We start from the raw sequence: 25,605 nt of genomic DNA, 5'->3' as shown, positions 1-25,605 counted from the left end.
GCAGGGTCTCAAAAGAGATATTTGCACACCCATGTTTATAGAAGCTATCCGTGATAGCTAAGAGGTGGAGGCAAAGTAAATATCCATCAATGAATGAATTGATAAAGAAAATGTAGTGTAGACCGGGCACGGTGGCTCACCCCTGTAATCCCAGTACTTTGGGAGGCTGAGGCAGGAGGATTGCTTGAGCCCAGGAGTTTGAGACCAGCCTGTGCAACATAGAGACCCAGTCTGTGGGGTGCGGGCGGCGGGGGGGGGGGGGGGGAAGCCACGTGTGGTGGTGTGCTCCTGTAGTCCCAGCTGCTTGGGAGGCTGAAACAGGAGGATAGCTTGAGCCCAGGAGTTTGAGGTTGCAGTGACCTATGATTATGCTACAGCACTCCAGCCTGGGCAACAGAGTGAGATCCTATCTCTTAAAAATTATTAAAAAAAGAAAAGGTGGGCCAGGCGTGGTGGCTTACACCTGTAATCCCAGCACTTTGGGAGGCTGAGGTGGGCAGTTCACTTGAAGTCAGGAGTTCGAGACCAGCCTGGCCAACATGGTGAAATCCCATCTCTACTAAAAATACAAAAATTAACTGGGCTTGGTGGCACATGCCTGTAATTCCAGCTACTCAGGAGTCTGAGGCAAGAGAATCACTTGAATCTGGGAGGCACTGGTTGCAGTGAGCCAAGATTGCACCACTGCACTCCAGTGTGGGCCACAGAGCGAGACTGCATCTCAAAATAAAAAAAAAAAAAGTGGTGTGTGTACATATTAGAATACTATTTAGCCTTAATAAAGAAGAAAACCTATTATTTGTAACAACAAGGGTTAAACTTGAGGGCTTTATGCTAAGTGAAGTAAGCAGCCAGTCACATTTTATTTTTTCATATGGTTGATTATCAGCATGCAGGAAATAAGCCAGTCATAGAAAGACAAATACTGTATGATTACACCCATATAAGGTATCTAAAGTCAAATTCTTAGACACAGAATGCAGAATGATGGTTGTCAGGAGCTGAGCAAAGGGGGGAAATGGGGAGTTATTGTTTAATAGGTATAAAGTTTCAGTCTTTCAAGATGAAAAATTTATGGAAATTGGTTGGACAACAATGTGAATATATTTGACACCACTGAACAATGCATTTAAAAATGATTAAGATGGTAAATTTTATGTTTTGTGTTCTTTACCACAATTAACATTTAAAAACATGAAAGGAAACTTAGACATTATCTATTTTAACTCATTTTGTAAATGCTAAACTGAGTCTCAGAATAGGGAGGCAAATTGCTTAATGACCTATAGCTACTCTGTCAAAGATTTAGGATTTCTGAACAACATAATAATGAAAAATGTGTGTGTTTGTGCCCTAGGAAAACATTTATGGTGTTAAGTCTCAGTGTTGTTTTGGTCTTCTAAAAAATAATTTATAACAAATCTTGAAACTATAAATGTCATATAGGAAGCAAAAAATTAAAAGCCAAAAACCCCAATCCATGTGCTGTATGCAACTTTAATTTGGTCTTACATTTCCTGCAAGATGAAAACAGAAAACAAAAAACATCTTTCAAACATAGTTAGGCTTTATTATGGTCTCTGTGCAAACAGTTTTTTCTTTTTCAAATGAATTTTGTTGGCTTGGACTCAGGATAAAAACTCTCTGACATCAGCAACTCTGGATTCAAATCCTAGGCTCTTAGCTCGAATGTTTGCTTTATTATAAACTGCTATGGTGTGAGCCTCAGAATCAGAAAAATACATTAGCTGCTCAATTTTTAAAAAGAATCCTTATTAATTCTTTTCTCCCTTTTTTCCTAGAATTTTCTTTTCCCATCAAAAATAGCTTAGGAGTGATTAAAAACTTGGAAAGTGAAAGACTGTTAAATGCAAATATGCATGTGCACACACACACACACGCGCGCGCATGTGCACGCAACTTTAAAATTGTGCTTCGTTGTTTTGTCGTGATTTAGTGGATTCAACAATCCTCTCTCTTCCACCCTGATTCTCTTATTAGTCTAAGCTCCATTTTTCTCTGTCCTGTTTTTCTTTAAACACAATTTTGGTATAAGAAGTTTAGCTTCGGCCAGGTGTGGTGGCTCATGCCTGTAATCCCAACACTTTGGGAGGCCTAGGTGGGTGGATCACAAGGACAGGAGATCAAGACCAGCCTGGCCAAGATGGTGAAACCCTGTCTCTACTAAAAATACAAAAATTAGCCGGGCAGGGTGACATGCGCCTATAATCCCAGCTACTTGGCAGGCAGAGGCAGAGAATTGCTTGAACCCAGGAGGCGGAGGTTGCAGTGAGCCGAGATCCTGTCACTGCACTCCAGCCTGGGTGACAAAGCAAGACCGCATCTCAAAGTGAAAAAAAAAAAAAGAAAAAGAAAAAAGAAGTTTAGCTTTCACAGTCTGTTTCAAGGCCCAGACCATTTTACAATCTTATCTACAGACATGATTACAACTTTCAATTTCCTTTTTTGCTTCCATTTGATCCTTATGCACAAGTGTGGTTCACTCGTTCTTTCATTGAGTCTGTCAATTTGTTGAACACTTATTATGTGCCAGATATGTGCTACATGCTGGTGAGGTAGCAGTGAACAAAAACAAGTTCCTTACTGTCACGAAACTTACTGTCAGGTCAGAGAAGCAAAAACTAATCCTCTAATCATACAAAGAAATAAAAAGTGACCACTGTGATATACACAATGGGAAAGGTATGTGGCCGCTTCAGAGCATTTTATACATCTTTGGTCAGGAAAGCATTCCTTGGGAAGTGAGGCTTGAGCTGAAAACCAAAGGATAAGGTGCAGTTAAAAGATGGAAGCATTGGCTGGGCGCAGTGACTCATACGTGTAATCCCAGCACTTTGGGAGGCCAAGGTGGGTGGATCGCCTGAGGTCGGGGGTTTGAGACCAGACTGGCCAACATGGTGAAACCCCATCTCTACTAAAAATACAAAACTTAGCTGGGTGTGGTGGCAGGTGCCTGTAATCCCAGCTACTCGGGAGGCTGAGACAGGAGAATCCCTTGAACCCAGGAGGTGGAGGTTGCAGTGAGCCGAGATGGGGTCATTGCACTCCAGCCTGGGTGACATGAGTGAAACTCCATCTCAAAAAAGAAAGAAAGAAAAAAAAGCATTTCAGGCAGGCAGAACAAGGCTATGGGAGGCTATGGGATGACAGGAAGCAGGTTGGGTGTAAGGAAGTAAGAGAAGGCTAGTAGGCTAGTAGGAAGGTGAAAGAGTACAATGGAAAATTCATTTGTGGCTTCATGCTGCAGAAATTCATGCACTGCCTTGTTCTAGTCTATGTTAAGCAGTTTGGACTTTATCTTAAGTGCAATGGGAATCTGTCAGAGTGTTCTGTGGGTGCTTGTGTGTAGTGGTGGTGGGGAGAATATGATCATATTTATTTTGGAAAATGCCACTTTGGTTACAGTGCGAATAATGAAGGGGGTTGAGTGAGAATGCAGATATTTTAAAAGCTATCATTGATGTAGCACTTACTGTATTAAGGACTGTTGAAAGGGATTTTATATATCTTGTCACTGAATCTTTGCAACAACCCTGCAAGGTAGCTACTGTTATTGTCCCCACTTAACCTATGAGGAAATTGAAGTTCAGAGAAGTGAATAGACTTGCTGAAGAACACATAGCTGGAATGTGGGAGAGCCAAGATTCTATCCCAGGAGGCTGTTCCAGTATTCAAGGTCGGAGGTGGTGGTGTCTGGGACCAGGTTAGTGGTGATGGAGAGAAGTGAATAGATTAAGGAGATATTTACCAGGTAAACTTTATAGTAATTCACGGTAATTTGGGCATGGGGCGGAGGTAGAGAAAAATTCTAAGGAAAATGTCTAAATTTCTGGTTTGCATAATTAGGTGGCTGGTGGTACTATTCTTTGAGCTAGGGAACATTGAAAGACAATAAAAGGAACTTGCAAGAGACAGAGAAGGAGTAGCCAGAGAGGCAATACGCAAAGCAGGAGAATCTATCATGGAAATCTTGGGGAGCAATGGGGGGATGATTCAACAAGAAGTGATGGTGAACAACAACATCAACTGCTGCTAAGGATTTTCTGTTCAACCTGATTACTCCAAGTTCTGTTGCATTTGCTGCAGGTAATAATTCTCAAAGGTTCAGCCCAATTTGTCACTTTCTCCAGGGTGCCAAAGTCAAGATTTCCCTTCATTTGGATGTCTAGAGCTGTTTGCCCTTTTGGATGAAATTGCCATCAGGTGCTGCCTATTTCGTAGCCCCATTGCTTGCCTCCACAGACAGGAACTAACTTGCTTGCCACCCACTCACGGATTCAATCCCACCTGTGTCTCTGGACCAATCCTGATTTTAGACAGGGGCAAGTCAGACAGTTCTAGCCTAGCCATCTGAGTTTCAGTATTGGGTTATCATTGTTGCCTTGACATTGTTTCACCATTTCTGACAACTGGGCTTCTTGCCTTCTTCCATGTGTCTGAGTCCTCATCTCTGCCAGGTGAAATAATGGCTATGAAAATGCTTTGAGGGCCAGACATGGTGGCCCACGCCTCTAATCCCAGCACTTTGGGAGGCTGAGGTGGGCCGATCATCTGAGGTCGGGAGTTCAAGACCAGCCTGACCAACGTGGAGAAACCCTGTCTCTACTAAAAATACAAAATTAGCTGGGTGTGGTGGTGCATGCCTGTAATCCCAGCTACTCGGGAGGCTGAGGCAGGAGAATCACTTGAACCCGGGAGGCGGAAGTTGCAGTGAGCTGAGATCGCACCACTGCATTCCAGTCTGGGCAACAAGAGTGAAACTCCAATTAAAAAAAAAAAATTATCATCCAGTATATAAAAAATATACATCAGCTAAAAATGTGTCTTTCATAGGTGTCTGATTTACAAACTAGGCACTGTTGGACAAATCTGGTTTAATATTGCATATAAATGTATTTAAAATGATTTTATGAATCACCTTTGAAAATCTTTTTTTGCAGTTCATTTTTCTGTTAAGATCATAATTTTAGAATATGTGATTCCCATACAAAGAAAGTCCCTTTGTGATAGAATTAAAGTAAGACTTATGAAATATATCACGTTTGTATTGTTAATAGTGTATACTTCTCAGTTTTGTTCTAGAAGGTGTACCTGAATCCACACTCAAATATGAATGTACTTGGTTCTGTGAAAATATGATAGTCAGGAATCTGATCCTGCAGAATGGATAAGTGAGATTGTTCATTTCACAATTGGATCATTCATTTTTACCTTTTTCCCTTTTCATCTACTTCCATAATCTGTGCAAGCTGGCACAGGCTAGTGGAGAAGCGGTAGAACATGAAAAAGGAAAAAAAAAAATTAAAAGAACTAATGGTCTGTATACTGGCTCCCAGGGACAAGGAAACAAAGGGAGTGGTGTTTGGTGAAAAAGCTTTCTAAACAGCTAAACTGTTGTAAATTCTAGCCTTTAGGAACATCCATGTAGTGTTGTTCGGAGTTGGGTAAATAGCTGCTGTTGGTAAGTTGAAATAGCACCAATTCATGGGGGAAGGGGAGCATTTGGGCTCCAGTCAAGTAAAAGTTGGACTTCAGGGCAGGGATTGAACCTCAAATTGAGGAACTGGAGTGAAAAAATCAAGAATCCAGGCCAGGTACAGTGGCTTATACCTGTAATCCCAGTGCTTTGGGAGGCCAAGGCAGGAGTAATGCTTGAGGCTGGGAGTTCAAGACCAGTGTAGGCAACATAGCAAGACCCCCGTCTCTCTCAAAAAAAAAAAAAAAGGCCAGACGTGTTGGTGCATGCCTGTAGTCCCAGTTACTTGAGAAGCTGAGGTGGGAGGATCGCTTGAGCCCAGGAGTTCAAGGCGAGGCTGCAGTGAGCCATGGTCATGCCACTGCACTCCAGCCTGGAGATACAGCAAGTCGAGATAGAGCAAGTCCTTGACTTTAAAAAGAAAATAATAAAGAGTCCAAAGTTCAAAGCAGTATGCTCAGGCTTCACTTCAGGTCTTCCAGCTTGTTGCTCTTCTCGAGCTTGACCACTAATCTCCCAGGTCTGAAGCATAGGGTGGCTGAATCTACCATTTATTGGGTTGTTTGCCTTTGTTTGGATTCCTCAAAAACTAGCAGGACTGGGCTACAGGTGGAAAGACATTAGTGCATGAAGCCCCATGGGGCCTCTATCTATAAAAATTATATGTATGTGCCACTTTCCAGGAATATCTCTATTGCTCAAGAAATATTTGTTGGTGATTGGTTGTACTGATAGTTAATTTTATGTGTCAGCTTGGCTAGGCCTTGGCAGCCAGATATTTAGTTAAACATTATTCTAGATGTTGCTGTGTAGGTATTTTTAAAAATGAGATTAACATTTAAATCAGTAGATTTTGAGTAAAGTAGATTATCTTCCACAATGTGAGTGGACCTCATCCAATCTGTAGACCTGAAGAGAAACCTGAATATACTCATTCCAAGTTTTCCTCCTAACCCCGACTTGGTTTGCTCAGTCTAAAGAAGTAGCCTCCTGCTTTGGGTTCTTGATTTTCACTCCAGTTCCTCAATTTGAGGTTCAATTCTTGCCTTGAACTCCAGCTTACATGACCTGACCTGCAGACCTTAATAAAGCAAGGACTCACTACCACCCTCCCAAGACGGAGGGACTCTGTCAACAGACTGCCTTCCACTGGAGCTTCAACAGCAACCCTTTCTTGGGTCTCTAGGCTTCCGTCCTTCACAATCAGGTGAGCCGATTCCTTAAAATAAGTTTCTCTCTCTCTCTCTCTCTGTGTGTATGTATATATATTTCTCCTATTGGTTGTATTTCTCTGGAGAACCCTGACTAATACAGTTGTGTAATACAAAGTTTACCTGAATTCCACTCCACTGAAAGGCATCACTTGCTTATGTTGTGTTCCATCCAAACTATTCCATTAATAGTATCTCTACCTCCCCACAATCTGTTTCTGTAAGGATAATAGAAGTAACAGAGCTGGGAAACTTCATATGAAGTACATTTAAAAAAATCTACTTTAAAAATCTGCTTGCTTTTGATATTAAAATTTGACCATATTTCTCCTTGCAATTCTATCAAAAAAGGAAAAAAAAAAAAACTTGAGCATACTCACACAAATGGATAGAAAAGTATTCACTTGAGAATGAGATGCTGAACCCTGAAGGATATTTAAAGACACTGTGGACATATTTGAACTGATTCAGTTGTGAAAGTTCTTTCACACGACCCAGAGGGGAATACAAGGATACATTTAATGTGAGTGGTGATATCCCGTGATTAACCAAACCTTTCTTCTGGCATTGTGTACAGCATGATGTGATGTAGTTGCTTTGCATTATGATTTCTATCAGGACGTACATTATTTAGTTTGCTAGCCCAATACAGAGTAATGTTAAAATTCCTGCGTGGTCTTTGTTTTAAAATGTTTTTGTGTTCATCATATCACAAATGTAGTTAAAAGCTTGAGAAATGAATTAGTATGAGGCAACCTAAAATATGAGCTACTCTACTGTGAATTTAGGTCAGATACTCTCTTAGTAACTAAACTGCTAAATATTGAAACTCCTTCTTCCCTGAAGGCATTCAAATCTTAGTTTTGGTTGGACATCTTCCTGGTGGCTGAAAGCTAATGACTATGGACATTCCTAAAGCTATTTCCCCAAGTTTCCTGTATTTTTCTTTTCTTTAACTTCTCATTTACTCTTTCCAGTTGTTTGTATTTGATCAGTTGTTTTCTAAATGTTCACTTTCCTTTAAATTGTTCAGTAAAAAATTTGGATTTCTTGATTAGAGAATATTGCATTTATAAAAATTGTTTTATTACATATGAAGTTAAAGTTATCCATTAAAACCTAATTTTGGTTTCACCATAGTATAGTGATAATGTTCTTATATGGAATACATGTATAGCCATCACCTAGAATCATGCTTGAGAAGGGACTTAACAAATACTTCCTTAGTTACTTAATAAAACCCAATAGCAAACATACTATGCAGAAATTGTTCTCTTTTAACAAATGCCATCATATCTTCCCTATTTTCCTCCATTCACTACTTTAAAAACCATAAAAATATGGTTTTGCTGATTTAACTCTCAAATAAAAAATATAAATTCTGAAAGAATACATGAGAAATAAATAATGATAGTTATGTAGGAGGGTCATCCTAGGTGGGTGGGACAGAAAATTTTAACTAGATAACTAGTTAGTTAACTAGATAACTGATTTTTATTTCGCTGATTTTTTTTTCCACTATGAAACTGATAACTGATTTTTTTTTTTCACTATGAAAATGCTTTAATGGTGGTGTCTGTACAGCATGGGATGTGGACAGGGAAAACAGCAAGTGCACACACAGCGGGGCAGGCTGGGAGTGAATAAAGAGTGCACACCTTTCCATGAAAAAGGAAAAAAAAATTAAAAGAACTAATGGTCTGTATATTGGCTCCCAAGGACAAGGAAACAAAGGGAGTGGTGTTTGGTGAAAAAACTTTCTAAACAGCTAAACTGTTGTAAATTCTAGCCTTTAGGAACATCCATGTAGTGTTGTTCAGAGTTGGGTAAACAGTTGCTGTTGGTAAGTTGAAACAGCACCAATTCTAGTTAGTTAGTTAACTAGTTAGTTAACAGCACCAATTCTAGAATTGGTGCTTTCCCTGGTGACTGGAGGCTCTAGGCCACCTCCTCCTTGGCCTTCTCCTCGAACTCGTCCTCCTCCTCGAACTCATCCTCCTCCTCAGCAGTACCAGCACCTGATACTGCTGGTATTCGGACACCAGGTCGTTCACGTTGCTCTCTGCCTCGGTGAACTCCATCTCGTCCATGCCCTCACCCATGTACCAGTGCAGGAAGGCCTTGCGCCAATACATGGCGGCGAACTGCTTCGAGATGTGCTTGAACAGCTCCTGGAAGGCCCTGCTGTTGCAGATAAAGGTGGCAGACACTTTTAGCCCCCGGGGCGGGATGTCACAGGCAGCATTGTTTTCTTAAAACATTGATAATAAACTCAACTCATAACTGGTCAATTCTGTACACAAATGAAAAATAGTGATAAGTATAACTATTGTTGTACTCAGACTTAAGATTTTAGCATCACTTAGTCATTTAAAATACTAAGACAGATCATATCATTGCCTTGCTCCAAAGTTTCTTTTTACTTTTTTCTTTTCTTTTCTTTTTTTTTTTTTTTTGAGATACAGTCTTTGCTCTCTTGTCCAGGCTAGTTGTGCAAACTTCACTCGCTGCAGCCTCCACCTCCTGGGTTCAAGCGATTCTGGTGTCTCAGCCTCCCGAGTAGCTGGGATTACAGGTGAGCGCCACCACGCCTGGCTAATTTTTGTGTTTTTAGTAGAGACTGGGTTTCACCATGTTGGCCAGGCTGGTCTCGAACTCCTGGCCTCAAGTGATCTGCCTGCCTCGGCCTCTCAAAGTGCTGGGACTACAGGTGTGAAACACCGCACCTGACGTTTTTATGGTTTCTTATTGCAATTAGAATAATATCAAAATCTTCTGATATGGTCCACAGACCCTAAATGATTTTGTTTTGATCGACCTTTATGACATCATGTTCTACCACTCTGCCATAATTTACCATTCTTCAGCTATAATGGCTGTTTTTTATTTTTTCAATGCACTGAATTAATTCCCACCTCAGGGCTTTTCACTTACCATTCCTTCTCTGGAGTGATTTTCCCTCGGATCTTTGCTTGGATGACTTCCTTTCAACAGTCAGAGCTCGGTATAAATTTTACTTCTTAAAAGCAGTTTTTCCTGACTACCCCTTCAGAATTAGTTTCTCCCATCCCAGATCACTCACTACGTATGCTGCTCACTTACTATAAAACATTTCCTTGTTTTATTTTGTATGACACATATCATTACCTGGAATTATCATGTTATGGTATTTCTTGATTATTATCTTACCTTACTAGACTATAAGCTTTTCAAACTCATAATTTTGTCTCTTCTGCACCATCTCGAATACATAGTTGGTACTCAATAAATATTTGCAGAATTAACTAACTAAATGCCTGGCATACTGAGTCTTGATCCAGAGACCTTCATTTGTAAGATGAAGAGGTTGGATCATCTTTAAGGTTCTCTCCAACTCAAAAATTTAATACTTTTTATTCATATAATTTTAAAAAATTTAATTTTTTAAAATTACAATCTATCTATTAAATATCTATCTATCTACCTATCTATCCATCCATCAATCTGGAGACAGGGTCTCACTCATTTGCCCAGGCTGGAGTGAAAATGATCAAATGATCCTCCTACCTCAGCCTCCCAGGTAGCTGGGAATACAGGTGCACACCACCATGCCAGGCTATTTTTGATTTTTATTTTTAGTATAGACTAGGTCTTGCTCTGTTGCCCAGGTTGGATTTGAGCACCTGGGCTCAAGCAATCTTCCCACCTCAGCCTCCTGAGTAGCTGGGATTGCAGGCAGGTGCCACCACTCCTGGCATAACTCGGTTTTTATTTTTATTTTTGAGACAGGGTATCGCGCTATTGCCCAGGCTGGAGTGTAGTGGTGCTATCTCGGCTCACTGCCTCCTGGGTTCAAGTTATTCCCTGCCTTAGCCTCCTGAGCGCCTGGAACTACAGGTGCCCGGCACCATGCCTGGCTAAATTTTGTAATTTTAGTAGAGATGGGGTTTCACCATGTTGGCCAAGTTGGTCTCAAACTCCTGGCCTCCAGTGATCCACCCACCTAAGCGTCCCAAAATGCTGGGATTAGAGGCGTGAGCCACTGTTCCCGGACTCAGTTTTTAAATGGTAAGTTTGAACATGGAAGAAGCAGCTGTCAATAACAAGGAATGTGGGGATAAATTGATATTCCATGTATAACTTTCCTGTTGTAAAGAGAATCTTCCATAGTAATTTTCAAATACATAGAGTGTAGGTAGCGATTAGGAAGAGGAATGATGATGAAACTTAAATTGAAAAAAATAGATGTTCTTTTTGGCCATGTTTGTACCCAAGTATCTCAAGTAAAAGTAATATAATTTATTTATTTTTCCTGTTTCACTGAGAAGGCCAGAGCAAGGTGGAAGGTGAGGGAAAGCCCTCCCCTGAGTGACAGCAGTATACTAACATTTTCATAAAAATGTTGTAGCATAGGCTCTGGAGATGCCCTGCCCAGGATTGAAGCCCATCTCTGTCTCTTAATACTTGTGAAACCTTAAGAAAGTTATGTAACTTCCTGTGCTTCAGATCTCATCTCTGTGAAGTGGGAACATTAATGGCATCTACCTCACTGGATTGTTTCAAGGACTAAATGAGATAATGTTTTTAAAGGGTTGAGTACAGTATCTGCCATATCATAGCACTCAATAAATAATAAACTCAACTCATTATTCTCATTATTAAGAATAATCAAGGAAATATCAGTGGAGGTCAAACCCAAAAACGACAAGTACTGATTGGTGAGCAGGTTGGGGTGAGAACTGAGATGGGAGGCCTGGAAGAGTTCAGGACTTTTCTAACACTCAAATGAGGCTACACTTCTAATTAGCATAGTGTTGACGTTGAGCAGGATGAGTGTGGATACTTAAAGAGCAGCCTCTGGCTGGATATAATTTATAATGTAAGGAAACAGTTGTAAAAAAAAAACAATTTTACTTAAAGTGCCAATAAATTACAAATGCCATTGAAATGTAATTTCCTGTATCTTGGATGTATGAATGTGGGATTTATACCAAAATTCTGTATTTAGGCAGCTGAGGTACACAGGGCCTGAATAAAAAAGAGTTGCATAGTTAAAATCATTCATGTTGAGCTAAGGTACACAGGGCCTGAATCAAAAAGAGCTGCATAGTTAAAATCATTCATGTTGAGTAGACACATCACATTCTGAAACTTTTTAATCCCTGAAATGAAGTGGTTATTAGGAAGTTTCCAGAATAATCTAATCAGAATGCAATATAGCTTCACTAATGTGTACTTCACTAGTTGAGAATCCGAGAATATTTAGACAGAAACTGAGAGTTTGCCCTATCTGTGGAAAAATAAAAACATTGCCAAGAACATCAGTATTATAGACAAGATCGTATCAGGAGAGTATAAAGAACTTAGAAGAATAAATACCGTTGATGTCCTCTTTTAGGTACAGTTGGTAAGCTAATATAGTTAGTCCATCACACAACATAATTCTTTAGTGACTTGAGTTAACAAATTAAGCCAACAGGATTTATTTGTGCAGTCCCAATGGGACAGGCTTTACTTCAGACACTGGGATTCAGTAACAGAACAAGACAGACCTGGTCTTCATGGGGCTTATATTCTGGCAAGAAGATAAATAATGGTTTACATTAACAGGATGACATTATGATTTGAGGAGTACAGGGTGCTTTGGGAATATTACAGAAATACTCATTCCAGTCTAAGGTATCAGGAAAGGTCTTCTGGAGAAAAGCACCAAGCTGAGACTTAAAGACTTGTGGAAGTTGTCTAGGAGAATAGGGCTGGGGAATAGTGTCCTTACAGGAAACAATATATGAGAAGACTTGGATACCTTACTTGGCTGATTATCTTTCTGATTAATATAGCCGGTCTATTAAAGGTTTCTATGAACTCTTAGCCAATCTAGTTTGCATTTCTCTATATACTTGAAAGTAATGTAATTTTTTTTTCTTAAAAACTTTCTGTGGTTCCAAATCTTCACAAATGTAGACAAAATATTGTTTTATTTTAAAAATGTGTTCAGTTCTGGGCAGGGTGTGGTGGCTCACACTTGTAATCCCAGCACTTTGGGAGGCCGAGGCGGGCGGATCACGAGGTCAGGAGATCGAGACCATCCTGGCTAAGGCAGTGAAACCCCGTCTCTACTAAAAATACAAAAAATTAGCCGGGCGTGGTGGTGGGCGCCTGTAGTCCCAGCCACCCGGGAGGCTGAGGCAGATGAATGGCGTGAACCGGGTAGGCGGAGCTTGCAGTGAGCCGAGATTGCGTCACTGCACTCTAGCCTGGGCAACAGAGCGAGACTCCATCTCAAAAAAAAAAAAGGGTTCAAAAAGTGTCAATGTGGCGGAGCAAGATGGCCGAATAGGAACAGCTCCAGTCTCCAACTCCCAGCGCGAGCGACACAGAAGACCGGTGATTTCTGCATTTTCAACTGAGGTACTGGGGTCATCTCACTAGGGAGTGCCAGACAATCGGTGCTGGTCAGCTGCTGCAGCCTGACCAGCGAGAGCTGAAGCAGGGCGAGGCATCGCCTCACCTGGAAGTGCAAGGGGGAAGGGAATCCGTTTTCCTAGCCAGGGGAACTGAGACACACAACACCTGGAAAATCGGGTAACTCCCACCCCAATACGGCGCTTTAAGCAAAGAGGCACACCAGGAGAATATATCCCACACCTGGCCGGGAGGGTCCCACGCCCACGAAGCCTCCCTCACTGCTAACACAGCAGTCTGCCGCGATCTATCGGCAAGGCAGCAGCGAGGCTGGGGGAGGGGCGCCCGCCATTGCTGAGGCTTAAGTAGGTAAACAAAGCCGCTGGGAAGCTCGAATTGGGTGGAGCTCACAGCAGCTCAAGGAAGCCTGCCTGTCTCTGTAGACTCCACCTCTGGGGACAGCGCACAGCTGAAGACCAACAGGGGAAACAGCGGGGGCCGGTGCAGACGCGAACAACTCTGTCTGACAGCTTTGGGGAGAGCTGTGGATCTCCCAACTCGGAGGTTGAGATCTGAGAACGGACAGACTGCCTGCTCAGGTGGGTCCCTGACCCTGAGTAGCCTAGCTGGGAGAAATCCCCCACTAGGAGCAGTCTGACACCCCACACCTCACAGGGTGGAGTACACCCCTGAGAGGAAACTTCCAAAGGAAGAATCAGACAGGTACACTCGCTGTTCAGCAATATTCTATCTTCGGCAACCTCTGCTGCTGATACCCAGGCAAACAGGGTCTGGAGTGGACCTCAAGCAATCTCCAACAGACCAACAGACAGTCCTTCTGACTGTCAGAAGAAAAACTATCAAACAGGAAGGACACCTATACCAAAACCCCATCAGTACGTCACCATCATCAAAGACCAGAGACAGATAAAACCACAAAGATGGGGAAGAAGCAGGGCAGAAAAGCTGGAAATTCAAAAAATAAGAGCGCATCTCCCCTGCAAAGGAGCGCAGCCCATCGCCAGCAACGGATCAAAGCTGGTCAGAGAATGACTTTGACGAGAGGAGAGAAGAAGGCTTCAGTCCATCAAACTTATCAGAGCTAAAGGAGGAATTACGTACCCAGCGCAAAGAAACTAAAAATCTTGAAAAAAGAGTGGAAGAATTGACAGCTAGACTAATTAATGCAGAGAAGATCATAAACGAAATGACAGAGATGAAAACCATGACACGAGAAATACGTGACAAATGCACAAGCTTCAGTAACCGACTCGATCAACTGGAAGAAAGAGTATCAGCGATTGAAGATCAAATGAATGAAATGAAGCGAGAAGAGAAACCAAAAGAAAAAAGAAGAAAACGCAATGAACAAAGCCTGCAAGAAGTATGGGATTACGTAAAAAGACCAAATCTACGTCTGATTGGGGTGCCTGAAAGTGAGGGGGAAAATGGAGCCAAGTTGGAAAACACTCTTCAGGATATCATCCAGGAGAACTTCCCCAACCTAGTAGGGCAGGCCAACATTCAAATTCAGGAAATACAGAGAACGCCACAAAGATACTCCTCCAGAAGAGCAACTCCAAGACACATAATTGCCAGATTCACAAAGTTGAAATGAAGGAAAAAATCTTAAGGGCAGCCAGAGAGAAAGGTCGGGTTACCCACAAAGGGAAGCCCATCAGACTAACAGCAGATCTCTCGGCAGAAACTCTACAAGCCAGAAGAGAGTGGGGGCCAATATTCAACGTTCTTAAAGAAAAGAATTTTAAACCCAGAATTTCATATCCAGCCAAACTAAGTTTCATCAGTGAAGGAGAAATAAAATCCTTTACAGATAAGCAAATGCTTAGAGATTTTGTCACCACCAGGCCTGCCTTACAAGAGACCCTGAAGGAAGCCCTAAACATGGAAAGGAACAACCGGTTCCAGCCATTGCAAAAACATGCCAAAATGTAAAGACCATCGAGGCTAGGAAGAAACTGCATCAACTAACGAGCAAAATAACCAGTTAATATCATAATGGCAGGATCAAGTTCACACATAACAATATTAACCTTAAATGTTAATGGACTAAATGCTCCAATTAAAAGACACAGACTGGCAAACTGGATAAAGAGTCAAGACCCATCAGTCTGCTGTATTCAGGAGACCCATCTCACATGCAGAGACATACATAGGCTCAAAATAAAGGGATGGAGGAAGATCTACCAAGCAAATGGAGAACAAAAAAAAGCAGGGGTTGCAATCCTTGTCTCTGATAAAACAGACTTTAAACCATCAAAGATCAAAAGAGACAAAGAAGGCCATTACATAATGGTAAAGGGATCAATTCAACAGGAAGAGCTAACTCTCCTAAATATATATACACCCAATACAGGAGCACCCAGATTCATAAAGCAAGTCCTTAGAGACTTACAAAGAGACTTAGACTCCCATACAATAATAATGGGAGACTTCAACACTCCGCTGTCAACATTAGACAGATCAACGAGACAGAAAGTTAACAAGGATATTCAGGAATTGAACTCATCTCTGCACCAAGCGGACCTAATAGACATCTATAGAACTCTCCACCCCAAATCAACAGAATATACATTCTTCTCAGGACCACATCACACTTATTCCAAAATTGACCACATAATTGGAAGTAAAGCACTCCTCAGCAAATGTAAAAGAACAGAAATTATAACAAACTGTCTCTCAGACCACAGTGCAATCAAACTAGAACTCAGGACTAAGAAACTCAATCAAAACCGCTCAACTACATGGAAACTGAACAACCTGCTCCTGAATGACGACTGGGTACATAACGAAATGAAAGCGGAAATAAAGATGTTCTTTGAAACCAATGAGAACAAAGATACAACATACCAGAATCTCTGGGACACATTTAAAGCAGTGTGTAGAGGGAAATTGATAGCACTAAATGCCCACAAGAGAAAGCAGGAAAGATCTAAAATTGACACTCTAACATCACAATTAAAAGAACTAGAGAGGCAAGAGCAAACACATTCAAAAGCTAGCAGAAGGCAAGAAATAACTAAGATCAGAGCCGAACTGAAGGAGATAGAGACACAAAAAAACCCTCCAAAAAATCAATGAATCCAGGAGTTGGTTTTTTGAAAAGATCAACAAAATTGACAGACCGTTAGCAAGGCTAATAAAGAAGAAAAGAGAGAGGAATCAAATAGATGCAATAAAAAATGATAAAGGGGATATCACCACTGACCCCACAGAAATACAAACTACCATAAGAGAATACTATAAACGCCTCTACGCAAATCAACTAGAAAATCTAGAAGAAATGGATAATTTCCTGGACAGTTACAGTCTCCCAAGGCTAAACCAGGAAGAAGTTGAATCCCTGAATAGACCAATAGCAGGCTCTGAAATTGAGGCAACAATTAGTAGCCTACCCACCAAAAAAAGTCCAGGACCAGATGGATTCACAACTGAATTCTACCAGAGGTACAAGGAGGAGCTGGTACCATTCCTTCTGCAACTATTCCAATCAATAGAAAAAGAGGGAATCCTCCCTAACTCATTTTATGAGGCCAACATCATCCTGATACCAAAGCCTGGCAGAGACACAACAAAAAAAGAGAATTTTAGACCAATATCCCTGATGAACATTGATGCAAATATTCTCAATAAAATACTGGCAAACCAGATTCAGCAGCACATCAAAAAGCTTATCCACCATGATCAAGTGGGCTTCATCCCTGGGATGCAAGGCTGGTTCAACATCCGCAAATCAATAAACGTAATCCAGCATATAAACAGAACCAAAGACAAGAACCACATGATTATCTCAATAGATGCAGAAAAGGCTTTTGACAAAATTCAACAGCCCTTCATGCTAAAAACGCTCAATAAATTCGGTATTGATGGAACGTACCTCAAAATAATAAGAGCTATTTATGACAAACCCACAGCTAATATCATACTGAATGGGCAAAAACTGGAAAAATTCCCTTTGAAAACTGGCACAAGACAGGGATGCCCTCTCTCACCACTCCTATTCAACATAGTGTTGGAAGTTCTGGCTAGGGCAATCAGGCAAGAGAAAGAAATCAAGGGTATTCAGTTAGGAAAAGAAGAAGTCAAATTGTCCCTGTTTGCAGATGACATGATTGTATATTTAGAAAACCCCATCGTCTCAGCCCAAAATCTCCTTAAGCTGATAAGCAACTTCAGCAAAGTCTCAGGATACAAAATTAATGTGCAAAAATCACAAGCATTCTTATACACCAGTAACAGACAAGCAGAGAGCCAAATCAGGAATGAACTTCCATTCACAATTGCTTCAAAGAGAATCAAATACCTAGGAATCCAGCTTACAAGGGATGTAAAGGACCTGTTCAAGGAGAACTACAAACCACTGCTCAGTGAAATAAAAGAGGACACAAACAAATGGAAGAACATACCATGCTCATGGATAGGAAGAATCAATATCGTGAAAATGGCCATACTGCCCAAGGTTATTTATAGATTCAATGCCATCCCCATCAAGCTACCAATGAGTTTCTTCACAGAATTGGAAAAAACTGCTTTAAAGTTCATATGGAACCAAAAAAGAGCCCGCATTGCCAAGACAATCCTAAGTCAAAAGGACAAAGCTGGAGGCGTCACGCTACCTGACTTCAAACTATACTACAAGGCTACAGTAACCAAAACAGCATGGTACTGGTACCAAAACAGAGATATAGACCAATGGAACAGAAGAGTCCTCAGAAATAATACCGCACATCTACAGCCATCTGATCTTCGACAAACCTGAGAGAAACAAGAAATGGGGAAAGGATTCCCTATTTAATAAATGGTGCTGGGAAAATTGGCTAGCCATAAGTAGAAAGCTGAAACTGGATCCTTTCCTTACCCCTTATACGAAGATTAGTTCAAGATGGATTAGAGACTTAAATGTTAGACCTAATACCATAAAAACCCTAGAAGAAAATCTAGGTAGTACCATTCAGGACATAGGCATGGGCAAGGACTTCATGTCTAAAACACCAAAAGCAACGGCAGCAAAAGCAAAAATTGACAAATGGGATCTAATTAAACTAAAGAGCTTTTGCACAGCAAAAGAAACTACCATCAGAGTGAACAGGCCACCTACAGAATGGGAGAAAATTTTTGCAACCTACTCATCTGACAAAGGGCTAATATCCAGAATCTACAAAGAACTCAAACAAATATACGAGAAAAAAACAAACAACCCCGTCAAAAAGTGGGGAAAGGATATGAACAGACATTTCTCAAAAGAAGATATTCATACAGCCAACAGACACATGAAAAAATGCTCATCATCACTCGCCATCAGAGAAATGCAAATCAAAACCACAATGAGATACCATCTCACACCAGTTAGAATGGCAATCATTAAGAAGTCAGGAAACAACAGGTGTTGGAGAGGATGTGGAGAAATAGGAACACTTTTACACTGTTGGTGGGATTGTAAACTAGTTCAACCATTATGGAAAACAGTATGGCAATTCCTCAAGGATCTAGAACTAGATGTACCATATGACCCAGCCATCCCACTACTGGGTATATACCCAAAGGATCATAAATTATTCTACTACAAAGACACATGTACACGTATGTTTATTGCGGCACTATTCACAATAGCAAAGACTTGGAATCAACCCAAATGTCCATCTGTGACAGACTGGATTAAGAAAACGTGGCACATATACACCATGGAATACCATGCAGCCATAAAAAAGAATGAATTTGCGTCCTTTGTAGGGACATGGATGCAGCTGGAAACCATCATTCTTAGCAAACTATCACAAGAAGAGAAAACCAAACACCGCATGTTCTCACTCATAGGTGGGAACTGAACAATGAGATCACTTGGACTCGGGAAGGGGAACATCACGCACTGGGGCCTATTATGGGGAGGGGGGAGGAGGGAGGGATTGCATTGGGGAGTTATACATGATATAAATGATGAATTGATGGGTGCTGACGAGTTGATGGGTGCAGCACACCAACATGGCATAAGTATACATATGTAACAAACCTGCACGTTATGCACATGTACCCTAGAACTTAAAGTATAATAATAAAAAAAAAAAAAAAAAAAGGGTTCAGTTCTAAACTTGATATACTCAGCAAGCAGCTCTTGCTGCCTATCTCTCTTCCGACTGGTCAGTAGTATAACTGCTGGTGTTTCATGTGCAATGCAAACCCTTTATAATTTTCAGTTTTTTTTCTATAGAACGTTTGGTATAATATGATGCCACTGTAATTTATGAGTGGTATTTAACAAATTCTCTAATGTATGGACAATAAAATGGCATTTTCTCTACTCAGGAGGCGGGGGAGGGAGGCTCGCTTGAGTTCAGAAGTTCGAGGTTACAATGATTTATTTATTTATTTATTTATTTATTTATTTATTTATTTATTTATTTATTTTTGAGACAGAGTTTCACTCTGTTGCCCAGGCTGGAGTGCAGTGGCGCGATCTTGGCTCACTGCAACCTCCACCTCCCAGGTTCAAGCAATTCTCCTGCCTCGGCCTCTTGAGTAGCTGGGATTATAGGCACGCACCACCACACCTGTCTAATTCTTGTATTGTTAGTAGAGAATGAGTTTCACCATGTTGGCCAGACTGGTCTCAAACTCCTGACCTCAAGTGATCCGCCCGCCTCGGCCTCCCAAAGTGCTGGATGAGTGTGCCCAGCCTACAATGAGTTCTTATTATGCCACAGCACTCCAGCTTGGGTGACAGAGGGAGACCTTTTCTCTAAAAATAATAAAATAGCCCCCTGAACTCCAACATCATCCATGTCATTTTCTGTGTTCATAGGGTGTTGTGTGAGGGGAGCAATGACCCCTCTTGTATTAGGTGGCATCCTAAATTTCTTGCTACTTACAACAGTGTAGTTACTTATAGTGAGAATGATACGTCCTTTCTTCAATTTGATTAAAAGCTAGTCTTTCCCATTGTTCTCTATTTAATGGTCCTAACTTCAGAGCATGGGTGGAAAACTATGTGGTAGGGTGAAAACAGAAGATAGGAGGCTTCCCTTCTCTTAAATTTCTGGATGCTCCGTTATGCATTCTACTAATTATGGTAGAATTTGAGTTTACAATGAGAATCATGAAATACATTTTTTATAGCAAGAGGAGGCCTCAGGAGGTCTTTTGGGGAGACCTTAGAAATTGTGGTTGCCTACTTGATGTCTCTAGCTTTTACCATATATCTCCATTACAAATGCTAGGTGATTTTGTTAGAACTCTTTTAGTTGCAAATAACAAAAGCCTTCTTGGAGCTAACTGAAACCTCAATACTGACTTGAAGTCATGACCACTATATCCTCAAGTTATTATTATTATTATTATTATCATTATTATTATTATTGTGACAGAGTCTTGCTGTGTTGCTCAGGGTGGTTTCCAATTCCTAGCCTCAAGTGATCCTCCTACCTCAGCCTCCCTGCTAGCTGGGATTATAGGTGTGAGCTACCATGCCTGGCTTGTTTTCCCAAATTCTTAACAGCTATGCTTAGATTTTCTCCATCTAGTTTAGATTCAATCTAGGCCAGAGATTAGTTCATTGATCCAGAACTGGGTACCTGATACCAAAATGGCCAGTCAGAGATAACTCCAATGGAATATAGAGTTAGGTTTCAGAGATTTCAGCCTTCAGTCTGTCTGGTCTGTTGAATAGAGGAGATAAAACCCAGGGATATGTGACCAACTGAGTCCTGTCATGCAGCCTGGAAAGCATAAAATCCCCATCTGTGATAAAAGAGAATAATGAAGTAGATTTCCTGGTACTGTGCAAAAAAGAGAGAGAGATAGTCCTTCCAGCACTCTAGTCCCTGATTCCAAACCATTCCTGAGCCTTGACTGTATTCCTTTCTTTGTATTCTTGTTCACAAAAAGGGAGTAAACTAGAGATACTGCAGTTTGTCAAGGCACATGACTAATTTTAACAGCTTTATTGAGATATCACTACATACAATAAACTGTGCATATTTAAAGTGTACAATTTGATAAATATTGACATGTTTTGTGAAAACATTACCATAAAAGCAATAAGGAATATACTTATCATCCCTAAAAGTTCCCTTGTACCCAATTGTCCTTTCTGCCCTCCCTCCGATCTCACCCCAAGGCAAACACTGATCTGCATTCTATCACTACAGATTCATTTTCATTTTATAGACTTTTACATAAATGAAATAATACACCGCATACTTTTTTGTGTGGCATCTTTCGCTTGGATATAGTTATTTTGAGATTCATCCATATTGTTATGCATATCATATTGTAGTACATTCATTCCTTTTTATGGCTGGGTAATATTCCAGTGTATGGATGTACTAGTGTATCACTTCACTTGTTGATGGACTTTTGGGTTGTTTCTATTTTTAGCTAAGAACTAATACATCTGCTATGAATATTAATGTACAAGTCTTTGTATGGACATATGCTTTCATTTTTCTTGGGTAAGTACCTAGGAGTGGAATGTCTGGATCATATGGTAGGTGTATGTTTAACTTTTTAAAAGACTGCCAAACTATTTTCCAAATTGAGTGTACCATTTTTCATTCACAGTAGCAACATATGAGAGTTGTAGTTCCTTGCAGAAACTTATTACAATTATTCTTTTTAGTGCTAGGTATTCTAGTACATTGTAGTGTTATCTCACTGTGGCTTTGATTTGCATTTCCCTAATGACTAATGATGTTGAGAATATTTTCATGTGCTTGTTTGTCATGCTTTTTTGATATATCTTCTTTGATGGTGTCTGTTCAAATAGTTTACCTGTTTTTTTTTTTTTAATTTGTTGTTCATCTTCTTGTTATTGAGATTTGAAGGTTCTTTATTCTGTATGCAAGTCTTTTAATATTAGATATGATTTTTGCATATTTTCTACCAGTCTGTAGTTTCTTTTTTCTTTCTGTCAACAGTGTCTTTTATAGAAGAGTTGTTTCTTTTCAATTTTGATAAAGTTCAACTTATTAATTTGTCTTTTTGTGGATCATGCTTTTGGTGTCATAGCTAAAAAATCTTGGCTTAACCCAAGGTCACAAAGGTTTTTGCCAAAGTTCTGGAAATTTTATAGCTCCAGATTTTACATTTAGGTCTATGATGCATTTTGAGTTAATTTTTGTAGATGGTATTAGGTGTGGATCTTAGTTCACATGGATGTCCAGTTGTTCCAGCACCATTGTTGAAAAAAGCTATCCTTTCTCCACTGAATTGCCTTTAAATTTTTTAAATGGACAAATAATACTTGTGTATATTTGTGGGATACAATGTGAGGTTTTGGTCTATGTATACATTATAGAAAGATTTAATCAAGATAAGTAACATATCCATCACCTCACCAACTTATCTTTTTTTTTGTGAGAGGAGAGAATTTTAAAAATCTATTTTGGCAGTTTTGAAATATACACTATTAGCTGCGGTCACCATGCCATGCAATAGGTCACTGAAACTTATTCTCCAGTCTAACTGAAATTTTGGACCCTTTGATCAACATCTTCACTTTTCCCATGCTTCCTACTCCTTCCCCTGCCTCTGATAACCACTTTTCTACTTTCTGTTTCTATGAGATAGACTTTTTTAGATTCCACATATAAGTGAGATCATACAGTATTGTCTATGTCTGGCTTATTTCACTTAGCATAATTTCCTCCAATTCTTTCCACGTTGTCATGGATGCAAATGACAGAATTTCTTTTTTTAAGGTTGTATAGTATTTAATTGTGTATATATACTACATTTTCTTTATCCATTCATTCATCGATGGATTTTTAGATTGCTTCCACGTTTTGACTACTAAACTACTACGAATAATGCTGAAATAAACACTGGAGTGCAGATATCTCTTTAACATACTGATTTCAATTCCTTTGAATATATACCCAGAGGGGGGAAAAGGATCTGAACAGACATTTCTCAAAAGAAGAGATACAAATCGCCAATAAATATATTTAAAAATGTTGAAAATCTCTAATCATCAAGGGAAATGCAAATTAAAACCACGGTGAAATATTACCTCCCAGCTGTCAGAATGGCTATTATAGAAAGGATGAATAATGGGTATTGACGTGGATGTGGAGAATGCTGGTGGCAATGTAAATTGGTGTACTCACTATGGAAAGAAGTATTGCTTTTGAATATTTGTTGAAAATCACTTGCCCATATATGTTGTGGGTCTGTTTATGGACTCTATTCTGTTTCATTGGTCAATACTACACTGTCTTGAATATTGTAGCTTTACAGTAAAAATTGAAATCAGGTAGTATTATCCCCCTAATGCTCTTTTTAAAAGTTGTTTTGGCTATTTTAGTCTATTTCCATATGAACTTTAGAATCAGCTTGTCGATTTCTACAGAAAAAGCCAGCTAGTACTTTGATCGGGGTTGTGCTGTAACTATAGATCAATTAGGAGTGAATTGACATCTTAATGATATCAATTCTTCTGCCCTATGAATACAGTATATCTCTACATTTATTCAAGCCTAAAGTTTTCAGGACAGGTCTTGCACGTCTTTAGTCAGATTTATCTCTAACTTCTAAAGCAAGACCCTTCTGTGTATGCTACCCAAAGCCCTGTGAGGGTTTTTTGAAATAGATTCCATTCAATAATAGGTTCCATTCAATAATTGATGAGATGAGTGTTTTGAAGAAACACAAATTTACCAGAGAGACAAAATGTATCCTGAATAGTTTTCAATTTGTTATTTAATCAGAGTTAATGCAGTTGAAATCTTTTAGTTTCACATTAGGCACACAGCAAGCTTGCAAATGCTTTTAGACTGATTAGAGATCAGCTACCAGCTCTGTGCACTTTGGGGTGTGTGTGTGTGTGTGTGTGTGTGTGTGTGTGTATGTATGTTATGTGTGTGCCCACATCTGCCTGTATGGTCTCTTAGTTAATTTTTATAATTGTATAATTAATTGGTACTGTCAAATATTTGGGACATGGAAGGCAGAAATCTAAGATGGTCCTAAGATTCTTGTCTCCTGTCATACATTCTCCACTTCGGTGTGGTTGGGACCTGTGAATATGCTGGGCTATCACTCTTGTGATTAGGTTACATTATGTGGCAAAGGTGGAGAGATTTTGCAGATGTAATCAAGGCACACAGTTAATTTTTGAATTAATCAAAAGGGTGATAATCTTGGGAGGGCCTGACTTAATCTGGTAAAAGACCTTAAAAGAGGCACTAGATCCCTCCTGAGGAGAAAGTTGTTTTTCTGTTGGCCTTGGCTAAGCAGAACAACCATGTTGTCAACTGCTAATGGAGAGGGGCTGCCTCTAAAGCCAGTAAATGCTACGGGTCTTAATTCTGTAACTGCAAGGAACTGAATTTGGCTAACAATCTGAATGAGTTTGGAAGAAGATTCTGAGCTCCACATGAGGACACAGCCCAGCCAAAAGCTTGATTGCAGCCTTGTGAGACCCTGAGCAGTGCACCCAGCTAAACCATACCTGGACTCCTGACACATGGAAACATAATTAATGTGTGTGTTTTTAGCAACGAACAATAACTAAGTCAACGGATACTCTAGCTGGCATTTGAAATGCTCCCCATTGTATTCATTTGCTAGACCTGCCATAACAAAGTGTAACACCATAGACTGGGTAACTTAAACAACATAAATTTATTTCCTTGTAATTCTAGAAGATCAAGGTGTCGGTAGGTTTGGTTTCTTCTGAAGCCCCTCCTTGTCTTGCAAGTGGCTGCCTTCTCACTGCATCCTCACATGGTCTTTCCTCTGTGTGCATATATGTCTAAGTCCTAAACTCTTCTTAAAAGGACACCAGTCATATTGGATTCGGGCCCATCTTAGAGACATCACTTTAACTGAATGACCTCTTTAAAGACCTTTTCTCCAAATACAACTTACTCTCCCACATGTTATCTTATTTGAAACCCTAAACAATGCTGTGGGGCATATCAGACCAGTATTATTTTGCTCCCCACTGGAAATTTGGGAAAACACTCTCAGAGCACTAACTTAATGTCACATAGTACATAAATTGTCTTCTGACTCCAAGTCTAGTGCTCTATCCAGTAGATTAAGTATTCAGATAAAGCACCCGAACCCAAACAAACAGCAATGGACTTCTATTGGATAACTATATTTGTAATATCTTACTGCCAGTTCTTTTTCTTTCTTCTTCTTCTTCTTCTTTTTTAACTGAGAATCTGTGCAAGCTACTGGTAGTTCAAATGCAGATCCTATAGTTGTCCCCATCTCAACAACCTTGCTATGAGGGTTTTCTCTTTGTGTAGATAAGGCCTGCTTGGCCACACTGGATTGTCCCATTTTTACTGGCCTTTCTGTGGGAGAAACTTATTATAAACTAACCCCACTTGAACCTTTTTATGGCAGGATAAAGCAGTGACTCGAGTGTACACCAGCTCAGTTTGTACTTTTTTTTTTTTAACTTATGTGCCAGGTTTTTGATACATGCTAAAAGTGATTGCTTGAAATATATCACCTCAGTGAGATTGTAAACTTCTGTAAAAGGTG

At 40.1% G+C, this 25,605-nt stretch overlaps 1 pseudogene; it reads right to left on the bottom strand.

Moving 5' to 3' along the window:
- Positions 1–8,646: 8,646 nt before the first annotated feature.
- LOC115898627 lies at positions 8,647–24,985 on the bottom strand (annotated as a pseudogene).
- Between the last annotated feature and the right edge of the window lie 620 nt (positions 24,986–25,605).

The sequence above is a fragment of the Rhinopithecus roxellana genome, chromosome 7 (genome assembly GCF_007565055.1).
Source record: "Rhinopithecus roxellana isolate Shanxi Qingling chromosome 7, ASM756505v1, whole genome shotgun sequence".
Lineage (NCBI taxonomy): Eukaryota > Metazoa > Chordata > Mammalia > Primates > Cercopithecidae > Rhinopithecus > Rhinopithecus roxellana.
The sequence above is the reverse complement of the archived record's forward strand: the minus strand, read 5'-3'. Positions and strand labels throughout refer to the sequence as shown.